General features: G+C 39.5%; 1 protein-coding gene across 1 annotated transcript in view; it reads right to left on the bottom strand.

Moving 5' to 3' along the window:
- Positions 1-11,925, bottom strand: part of LOC118414804 — a 1,072,569-nt gene that overhangs the window by 35,435 nt on the left and 1,025,209 nt on the right. The gene's annotated exons all lie outside the window — the stretch shown is intronic.

The raw sequence follows: 11,925 nt of genomic DNA, 5'->3' as shown, positions 1-11,925 counted from the left end.
CTAAGTGATACCAATGTTTCTAAAGAACTGCAGATGAGAAATCTAAATTAATAAACAGAGAACCAATCACTACTTAGCATGTTGATTGATTGACAGCTTCGCAAACGGACTGCGCGTGTAGGCTAAATGGCGCGGACAAGCCCAGGGCATCTTGCTCTCCTGACCTGCTCTACATGCCGGTACACGACTCCCTTTAGATTTGCCGGCTTGTCGAGTTGGCTCTTTGCCGAGAAAGGACACTCCTTTGGAGACCTTCTACACACGAAGGAAAAAAGGGACGACATAGAACATAGAGAGAACAGGAACACACATAACGACGTAATGTCTGGTGACTAAATCCGGCCGGACACACATTCTATTAAATCTAAGGCCACAGCAAGTCAGTTCTATGGATGACATCATTGCAGACTCTGAATTTCATGAGAGAGGGCGAAAAACGAAAGAGGTTAAAGGATGCCTAAAAAAATGAAAAATATAAGACACCATAAACTCTGTAGAAAAATATGATATCACAGCCAACAAGCATTTTCCTTTCTGCATTTATGCAAGAGTCATTGCTACCAAACTGTTTTTTACCATCGAACTAGCTTCACTTCTAATCTAAAAATCATGGCCAATGAACCTCACTAGTGTCACTTCTACAAGAAGAATCAAGGCTACCACACGGAATATTTTCCATTTTGGTACGCTTTTGTCATGTTGACCATCTCTGGAGAGGGATTTTTTTTCAAAATCAGGCAAAAATTAGTGATGCCATCTATAGAATTTACTTGCTGTGGCCTGAGAAGTTTTCTTTGAGCTAAGAGTAATGCCTAGGTTACACATAGCCGACTTTGGCTCCCGAACACCAGCCGACTCTTAGCCTACCCAAGTCGCCAGAAGTTCGGGAGTAGTCTGACCAGTTTAGGCCACGCCTATTTTTTTAGCGCCGAACATGTCCCGAACATCTCCCGACCAGTAAATGACTTACTCTCAACTGTGTCCTGAATGCTGTCCAACCTATTCCCTACCATGCCGACCTCTAGCCGCAGACTACCGAATCACTCCTGACTGATTCCCACCCGATTGCCGACCCTCTCTCGACTTGAAATAGACATAATCAGCGATTTTCAAAAGAGTGCTCATTTTTGTTATTAATCAAGATTATCCTTTCCTCAATTTTGTAAACATCACCAAGAGATGAAATTTGGATCACAGATAGCTCCAATACGGTATTTATGGTTCTTTTTGTTTTTGGCTGGATGTCGGTCGTGTGAAGTTCGGGAGTGATTCGTCTACGTCCTGGCAATAATCTTTTTGCTTGGAAATGAGTTAGCAGAGATTTTTCTACGGTCTCGGGGTGAATCATTGGTTAGTTGGAAACAAGCTGAGAGTAAGTCAGCAGTGTTTATGGCTTCTTTAAGATTTAATTTGACTGCTGACTTACTCCCGAACACTAGCCGACCGTGCCGAACACCAGCCGAACACCAACCGACCCATTGCAGACCTGCCGTTCAGAGCCGAATGTTTTGAACATTTCAAAACATTCGGATGGAGCAGCCGAACACCAGCCGACTCAGCCGAACACCAGCCGAACGCCAGCCGACTCAGCCGAACGCCAGCCGACTACAGCCGACTAGGTCCCGAATCACTCCTAAACCATAGTCGGGAGGGAGTCGGGGGCCAAATTCGGCTATGTGTAACCTAGGCATAAGACTAGTATCCTATTCCGCACCGTCACTCTATCCGTTACAATTTCTACAGGGCCGGTGACATAGTTGATTTGATTTGAATAAACTTATTGAGCTGTATGAAAGCATACAACCAGGCCTAGCCTATCATTTTTGTCTTCTTTATAACTTTCTCATCACAATTCCATTTTTCTTTACGACAGATTGTGGACGTATACGGTAACGTTAGCATCAACTTATTCTAAATTCTCTCAAAACTGCATTGAACATTTGTTTAGGGTCGAAACCCTCTAGCGTTGTATTTCAAACTACTGTAGTTGCAACGTATGAAACAAATGAGTCTTGTTTCAAATTGCTAGTAAAAGAAATGAAACTGAAAAATATAACGTTAAAGTTTACTTTTTCTGGACGCACAAGCACAGTAGGAAAAGCAACAACTCTTATAATTCCACCAGGTGCCATAATATCGCCACATATAAATAAAGATTTCTATAGAGGCCTTCTCAAGATTGTCTTCAACACCTGAATACCTGAAGTGTATAAACATGAGTATTACTGATGTCTTATTTGCCAATCCCTTTCAATGACGTTAAGTTCGCGTATTTTTCTCATGTGGTGGTGTTATGGCACCCGGTAGAAGCATTATAGTTGATTGTACATCTGAAAAGCTTTTTTCTTGTCGCTATGCTATAATTTACCATCCTCCTACGTACAAAAGTCGCCTCAAAAGTCCTCTTGGCTTGAAATGAGTTTGGTCCCTCAACTTAAGGCAATGCAACTTATTGGAAACTCAAAATGTTCAAATTGCCAAGAGACTTAGACGTTGCCAGCTTGTATGCTATTACAGTAAAAGCCGGTTAAATGCACACCGGAAAATCGCACACTTCTGTTAATTGCACGAAATCCCTAAATCCTGTGGTAGTACAGTCCAGCTTAATAACTTCGCTTTGTTGCACCATTCGGATAATTGCACGAAATACACTGGGGTGTGCAATTAAGCGGCTTCTTCTGTATTGCAAATTTCGAAATAGATTTTGCGGTCGCCGACTATTATTAAAGTTTTTTGACAGCAGTTCAACATCTATGATTTTAACTTTAGATTTTTTTCTTCATTCTACGTTCTACATTTAAGCAATGAAGTCGTGGCTTGTATTTGTCAAAACGCATACATCAAGCTCCAGTGGGACTTATTGTGAGAGATTAAGTGTATGGTACACTTCTACTTTCTAGTGTGCGATGTAAGACACGATTAAGGGAGCATATTTTATTGACCGGAAAATAGTGGGTGGAAAAACATGTTAAAAATGCCGGAACTCGTGATATATCTGTCCGAGATTTGGTAGGTAATTTGTGTTATAATAGCATATTGCACCTTTCTTGTATCTAAAAGTTTTGCGTTGATTTTTAATCTTTTGTTATAATAGATATATGATTATAATTATGTAATTTTTATAGCACATTGTGCAAGGTGCCGTAGGGCCTTATTTCCATACTTTAATGTTATAAACTTTTTATGTACATGTATATGTATAAAATATTCCATGAAAATGAATAACTGGCAAATAATTATCAGTCCAACTTGAATACTTTAGAAGTCATTAAAAGTTTATTGAGATAGGATTGTAATACCTTCCACATTATTGAACACTCACTGAAAGATCAAGGACGTAGAGAGACAGCGACAATTCAAATTTTTGAATGTTTAACGGTCTCAACGATCCCGTTCCTGTGGAACAAGCGCATCAATTTTCGGCCGTTTTTAACAAAAAAAAGGTCACTACCATACTGTACATCATACATAGCAGCTGCAAAATGAGCAGATATATCATTAGTTCACCTTTATTCGAGGGATAACTTATATCCGTTGTTTTTGTTTTTTTTTAATAACAGGGTATTTAGGGATGTCAAGTCGACGGGCGGTGGTTTCAGACTGCCATATTTGGAAAATGTATGGTCGACTGAAATATTTCAAAAATATTGAAATTTGAATCCACGATTTTAACAGAACGGATATAGGTTAGCCCGTGGATAAAGGTGACCTTGCGTTATGCCTTAGATTGCAAAAAATATCGAAAAATGGATATTGATGTGAAAGAATGCCAAACTCAATTCCAAGGTCAAATAAGAAGATGTGAAAGAACAAAAATGAAGACTCTTTCATTAGTTTACCCTACTCTGTGTGTTTTAAAAATGCTTTGTTCAACCTTCCTGACAACTAAGATTTCATGATAAAGGCACCTTTTTGGGCCAAACTGTTTTTATTTTTTTATTTCTCGCACTCGAATCAGTTTTGAGGATGTCATCCACACAATCAAATCAACATGGCCTTGGAAAGTACGACTTTGTCGTGCAGCGAATTTCTAATAATTCAGATTCCCGTCAAGACCGTCTCCGCACGTACACCTTATGATGTATGGTGCGGAAGCCGACAGTTTCGACTAAATACGTCATAGCAAACTCTCGCGGGACTTACTACGTGTGAAAACGAACGAGATCTTCAAAGTGCAAGAGACTTGATGACGTAATTTTCGTCTTGTGACCAATCAGGCTGTGGCTTCCAAGGGCGTGAGCTTCCGGCCGTATCGTGTTATTAGTGCTCAAGACGGAAAAAGCTATCATTTTTTAAAAAATCTTATCGGTAGTTGCTTATCAATTAATTTCCAAGAGAGCCCTGTATTGGTTAGAGGATGGGCTTTGGGAGACAAGACTATAAGGTTTGATCCACTCACATCGGGAAGGACCCCTTGTCTTTTCGATAACTGTGTTGGGTTCTTTAATGTGCTTGAGGTGTGACTCTTTTCAAACACATGGGCTCCATTTAACGTCCTATCCGAGGGACGGCCCAACCGAAGCTAGGTACTCATTTTCAGTGAAGTGAAGTGAGGAAAGTTTCGTTAAGTGTCTTTCCCAAGGACAAGATCCATGATACAATCAACAGATTCTAACCCGGGACCTCTAGGTTCGGGGCCTAACACTGTTGTAACACCACACGACTGGACACGGTAAAAGAGTACAAAATCCGTGATGTAATCAACAGATATGAACTCGGGACCTCTTGGTTCAGGGCCTAACACTCTGCGTTCCGCTACGCGACACGAAGCCTTCTCTCAGCGATTCTAAAGGTGCACTCTCAGTGCACTTGCGTCAAGCTTGCGTCATTACGGGGTCCGTTCACTGCGTCACTGTTTTGTTCATGATTTTCTCCGATTTTTCTTATGTTTTAGATATTGCTGCATGCGTAAAATATGACTTAGAAGACGACAAAATACCCAAAGAGTAAGAAAATCCGTCTCTTAAATTCGTTGAGTATCTTTCGAACTCCGCGGTAACGCAAGCTTGACGCAATTGCAGTGAGAGTGCACCTTCATCAGTAGGCGAATGATGGACACAGACGATCCCCCTATAGTGGGAAATCTGGTACAGACGGCGTAACACTTCAAGATTAATGCACCACCCCTACATCTTGCCATATCCGGATCCCATCAAACTAAGCTTCATAATTACTCCCATCGGAGTGTGTGGGTGTGTAGCTAGGGTCTTGTCTTTAACATCATTCAAACTAAATCTTTCAGTTCTAATTATCATCCATGTTTAATGGGTCGGGGAAATTGCTTGGAAAAGATACATGAAGTGATAGTAAAATTGCACTCTCGATTGGAGCCATTCAAATAAAGATTTCCCAATAACACATTTTCATATTGCAACAATACTCACTCGACGATATTGTGGGGCGAGCTTAATGGTATATAGTATTGTGTGCGAATAGCTTGACAAAAGGCTATGGTGAAAACATTCTGCATTTTCCTGAAAATGTTGCCTTCTAGTCTTTTTCATTGCCTCTTGGTAAAAGCCTCTATATAGTGCAGTCTTTCGTCTCTAATTCGCATTACTGCATGAAATCCTTTTAACGTCACGTAGAATCTTCGTAGTAAACGACAACACGCATTACTTTCGCATTTGAGTCTTTATTGAATTTTGATATGCAGGACGGAGTAGAATTAATCGGATTATGATTGATTTTTTTTGCCAAACGAGCATTTGAAAGTAGTGTCTAGATTGTTGGGTGTTATTCTGTCAGAAATGAATCTGATGATGGACTTGTGATATTAGTAATAGTTAGGATGAGACCAGGGTAATATAACTAGGGTTTGTCGGACATATTGTAGAGTATCTAGCTAGGAACTAGGGCTGGGCACAGGTACAGAAAATGTAGTCTTCGGGTAAAGGTACAGTCCAGGTCTAGAGGATCAGGTCCAGGTCCGGACCTTAACTTTGTCATATGCGAAAACTTGTGAATAGGCGATACTCAAAACATCGTTCCATTTTGCTACAAAGGTTTCTGTTTGGTGGAGTATCCGTCCTCCATTGTTGACGCTTGAAAATCTTCTGAGACAGATCGAAGAAAAGAGCGAAGTAAAGGAGAGTTGATAGTCCTTTTTACCAGGCGCTTCTACAGTCAAATGTGGTCTAAAACAGAGGCAGAGAGTTTTGTTTTGAAAATGAGCAGTGTTCATACTAGTAGTCTACGACCAAATCAATTTGCGATAGGAAAAGACAAATTGCTCAACCGTTTTCCAATTTTTCAAAACCGATTTCCAAGATTTAAATCTACTTTTTTTGGTGGCAAATTCTTGTAATGAGAACAGATAAAAATGATGCGTCCGTGGATCTAGAGAGTCTGTTTGCCCTAATTATTAGAAAAAAAATCGTTGATCGTATTCCGGTCAGAATCCTGGGTCACACGGGGTAAGTCACGAGTTAACTCGAGGTCATTACAACTAAGAGGCACATGTTCGGCTTGACGTGTACGACGCTGAATACAAGACACTTAATTAAGATGGACAACAAGATCACAGTACTTACTTGAAACAACCGGCAACAGAAAATACTGTAAATGCATTTAACTTCGCGGGGATTTGATTTTGCGGTAGCGGGAAAAGGGACTTTTCGCGGTGGATTTAAGCTCGCGGTAACACCATAGATAGCAGTCTAATACCATTATAGAAAAATGTTCGCGGTGGTTTTAAGTTCGCGGTAAAGTGGTCACCGCGAAAACTGCAAATATTAATCCACCGCGAACATCTGTGCATTTACAGTTATGAATTTCAGAAGATATTTGCAAATCTTTCCCTTTTTTCTAGAGGTATTGCCTGCTGGGTCAAAGGCTATTTTCATTTGATTATAGGGATGACATAATTTTTCGGACATTTCCACAAAAAAAAAATCAACAAAACTGTAAATTAACAAAGCAGTTGTAAATTGGCAAAAACATGTGGCGAGGATTGCAAGGAAAATATCGAAGATTTTCAAAAAGTCAGTCCTTCAGTCAAAGACGAAGGTATGAAATTAAAAAACAAATTCGGTATCCCATGCTTTGTTTTTTTCTGTCATTTGTTCAACGGCAATTTTTTGCCAAAAGCTTTTTTATTCGCACGCTCGCATCAGTTTTAGGATTCCCATTGGATAGCATCCATTTAATCAAATCAACATGGCCCAATGACTGATCATGTTCCAAAAGATTTCAATATTTCACAAAGTTGTATTCAATCGATGTAAATTATGTTATATCCAACATTTACACTTAAGCATAGTAAAGGTATTTTGAAAATTATTTGAAGCATCTATATCACTTTTGCTCTGAATTTCCTGTTACGAATTCAAACGTTAAATTTCGCAGTCCATGTTTTTCCTACGATCCCAATACTGTCGTCGATATTCCTAGTAACCCACCGGAGTCATTAGTATAATAGCACTAGCCCTTAAACCGTATTCGTATACTGATACCACGTCTAATATAAACTTCAGACTCTCACAGAGCTAGTATAGTTACGAGGTTTTGACCCAGTAGCTTAAAGTATTAGCTTGTAGTAAAGTCTTGACTGCTTATGGTCCACTTGGAGAGTATAATGATCTTAAAGCGGTTTAACGTTACAAAGAGACCGAGGTTTCATCCGCCTACTTTCCAAGGGATGACATTTTATATAAGAAAGGAAACTTGGTAAACCAGGTCACGAGGGTTAAGAAGGGGTCTACCTAAACACTCAAACGACCTCAGACGACCTCAAATGGCTCTGATATACAATGTACATGGTTCAACTACCTTGTGCGTATCCATTGTTTATGCAATGATGAAGAACAAACGCAGCAAGACCCATTAGTAAGTATTTACCAGTTACTTGGAGTTGGAGAACGTGCGTGGAAACCCAGCCTATACACTTTTTTAGGCGGCTGATTTTGAAAACGAGACCTGTCTATCATACTCGTAATTAGAAGTTCAACCAATGATAAAACAATTAGATAATGGCAAATCGACCAATTACAGAATGGTTGGAGTATGGTCAGCTGTCATACTTTAAGATGAATACTATTTCGGTGTTTATTACATTTATACTATTGCAGCCATTTAAGTAAAAAATAACTCTGTTGTGCCAGAGATTATATGAATGCAAATCGAGCAGTTTTGCCACTCGGCTATTTGATGCTTTGAAAGTGAATACGTGCCAAAAAACTGCCTTTCCTAAAGTTTTTGAACCGTAGTGTATTTATATCTCATTCCCTTCACTTCAAACCCATTCTTGTAGTCTGTGTAAAAAAAGCCTAATATCAATCAAACGGGAACCCACAGTTGAACTTTAATACAAGATATGATTATGAATAAGTAGAGGGCAAGTTTTTTATTTAAGTATAATCCGTATTTAATCCGATTAGGAATTACGTGGGAAGTTGAATACGGCACGTTTCTGACACCAGCATACTTCTAGGTCAAATACTGTAAAGGCATTTAAGTTCGCGGGGAATTAATTTCGCGGCAGCGGAAAAAGGACTGTTCGCGGTGGTTTTAGGTTCGCGGCAGCACCATGCACGGTAGTCTCTTACTGCCATGGAAAAATGTTCGCGGTGGTTTTGAGTTCGCGGTAAATTTGCAACATAAAACCACCGCGAAAATGTCTGCATTTACAATACGCTACACGTAGTACAATCCTTTATACAATTAATCATTGGGGTCGAGTCAGGACAACATTGTTGTTTTCGTTCCTTCTGCAGAAAGTGTATTAAGATATATATCTTTTATAAATGACTGAGACCTGGATATCCTTCTTAATGAAGTGTTTTCCAAGCCGCTATTGATTAGGAACATAATCATTTTGAAAATCAATTTTGGACGATGCCATTTGAAATCCGAAGAGGGGGGTTGACTATAAAATCTATCGTACCCACTACATTTTTGAATTCATTTTTGTAGTTCAAACCTCACAATTGGCCTATAGGCCTTTGCTTCATTCTGTAATATTTCTAGTACTCTTTTGGTAAATTTTTTGGTCTAAAATTCTTACCCCCCCCCCTTAAAGATTTTTTTTAATGTAGTTGATGTTATAGCCGTTCCACTGAGTATCAAAAATTCCATTTTAATCACCTATGTCTACATGAATTTGAAATATTATGAAAACGTATGATTTGAAAGAAAACAAAACAATTAAGATTTACAGAACACGCTTCTTGATTATTGTGCGCCATAGGGTTGAAGGGGGAGGGGGGGGTGGTACCACCTGCTAGCAATTGTTGGCTAAGGTTTCTAGGAAAGGGTCTACAACTCACATTTTAATGGCAGGGGCTTCTAGGTACACGTACGGCTCGTTTCATGTTAGGCCATAACTGTCGGCGCTCTATGTTTATAATCTCCTTTCCCCGGCATCAAATCTCATTAAAAGCTGTTGGATTGTCGTCTTACATTTGAATCCTTGATAACAGGACGTAGCTTTATTCCTCACTTATCCCCGGTAATTACATGTATTACCGATATCTTGGAACGTTTTGATCCGTAAACTGTAGATTTATCGTGACCAGCATTCTAAAACCAAACTGTCTCACAAATATCAGTAGAAATTACGATTATGTTCATATTTTTCTTGACTGTTTTGCACTTTCAATGTCTTACGATTTTCATCATTTTCTACATTTGATTTTTGAAAATATTTGAACTGTATTTAAATCGTAATCAAAAACATAATTAAAAATTATGATTATCATTTTGCATATATTTACGGTATGCATGTTATTTCATATTTTTACGTCTTTCACACTTATATTGCGGGAAGGTTGGCTAGAACAACAACAACAAAAAATGTATCCGCCATCTTTATGTTTTCCCTGGTAGTGAAAATATATTGTTGTTGCTGGCGTGTTCTTTTTATTTCTTCGTCTTCTGTCGACAGCCAATCAGAGCTTAGAATACCGTGAACCAACCAGAGCTTAGAAGTGCGTAAACATATTAGCTGCATATTATACATCTGAACAATTTCTCAAACTCTTTCACAACACTATAGGGATAGCCTAACAGTATAACTGTGTTATAATGGCCTGGTCCAAAATCAACATAGATTATGTTGTTGTTTTTGCTCAAAAAAATAATATATCATATAAATATAACTTTATTGCACAACACTTGTACGAGGTACAAAGTATGGCATCTACATAACTACAGTTTTATAGCTTAACTTAAGGCTTATCTAACTAATACAGGAGTTGTAGTATGAGATAAGTTTCTTACATTCATTGGAGGCCTTTACAATCATTTGAGGAATCTCTAATGTCTGAACCTTCTTTGATATATTTTCCAATATCTGCCATTCAGGGATATATGGCGAGCCTAATTGTATATAGTATTGTGTGCGAGTAGCTTGATAAAAGGCTACGTGGGGAATAGTCTGCATTTTCGCGAAAATGTTGCCTTCTACTTGATATCTCTTTTTGTGTGTGAGTATCGGTATGGGGAGAAATCACTTAGTCATGCTCTATAAATTCTATGGCTGATGACGCATCACTTAAGGTCAAAAAGTCGTAGACTTCAAGATCACAAAGATACCATCTTGACCTTCGTCTCAGACAGGAGAAAGAGCGTAAGACTTTGACCCGGACAGACATTTGACCTCTAAGTCGTCCTCGAACGAAATGGTGATGAAACGTTGATACTGTAATGTCTAGTTCATTCATCACTATTTCCTGTGTCGCATTGAATGAACCGGCGCGAACTGAGCTTTTGTCCCGGGCGCTACCCCATTAAGCCCGCACAAAGGTCCTAACGGACTCATTTTCCGCTTCATCAATCAATCGAGCGGTGATGGTTAGTAAGGATCAAGGCCACAGCAAGAAGATTTTGTGGATGACATCAGCACGCTCTTAAATTTTCGCCTGATTTTGAAAATATAGTGCTGTCTACCAATAAAAAATCATAGCCGCAGCATGTTCAGAACTCAAGATATCAAACCAGGAAGTTCTGCTGCAGTACCATAGCAGGCTGCTAGGGGGCCCAAAATCTGATCGTTTCCAAGTCTCATCAAGACCTACTCACATGCCGAATATCAAAGCCACGTTTCCGTATGCAGGCCCTACTTAAACGTGCTGCGTACGTACGGTGTCCTTAATCGGTGTACAGGGTGCCCTGATGGCTCGTACGAGGGCCCGGTGGCAGATTAAATTTGACATGCACGCAGAGTTCTACGGCGTGCCTGCGTGCTCCAAAAATTAAGGATCCCAAAAGATTGCCCACGTTTTGGCACGTAGACATTACACAGTTGCACGTACGGCGGGTTGTGCCCTTAGCCTCAGACCTTTTGCACCCATCCTGCGGCATGCCGAAACCCAGCAAAGATTTAACAGATCACTTGAGTCCGATTTAACTTGCATGTTCTTTTCCCTAGCATCAATTAATGTAACGTTCATCTGTATTTTGGACGGACACCAAGCCAATGTTTAGGCTACGGTAGTCAAAGCGCTACTTAAGTTCATAGGTTCACGTTTCCAAACTACCTACAACCCACTTGTAAACTAGAACTATATATATCCTTAGATTACACTAACTGTAGCGAATAACATCTAGCGTTTTAAGAAAAACACCGACTTCTTTCTATTTTCTAAAGGGCCTTTCTCACTGAGCTTGGGGTACTCTTGAAGTACTGTTGAGGCACGTTGGTTCACCTTTGCGCTATTTTAGCCACTTTTCTCTTGCACTCACACTGATGCGAGGCACTGTTGCTCATATACTAGCTAAAAATCGTATTACAGAAAATATTCCAACCGTTAGTGATTCGACACAAAACGTTCATTTTCAAAAAGCCTCACACACTTCATTAGCTTTGTGCGTCATGTGGCCAGCCTTGCGGAAGCTACAAGTTATATATATCAAACACTTTGACAGTTTTTCTTGACCAAACACTTCGTCTTTTGTTTCTTAACATCTACTTAAAACTCTTTATAA

Source organism: Branchiostoma floridae, chromosome 4, assembly GCF_000003815.2.
Source record: "Branchiostoma floridae strain S238N-H82 chromosome 4, Bfl_VNyyK, whole genome shotgun sequence".
NCBI classification, from domain to species: domain Eukaryota; kingdom Metazoa; phylum Chordata; class Leptocardii; order Amphioxiformes; family Branchiostomatidae; genus Branchiostoma; species Branchiostoma floridae.
This window is presented reverse-complemented; position numbering and strand designations above follow the sequence as displayed.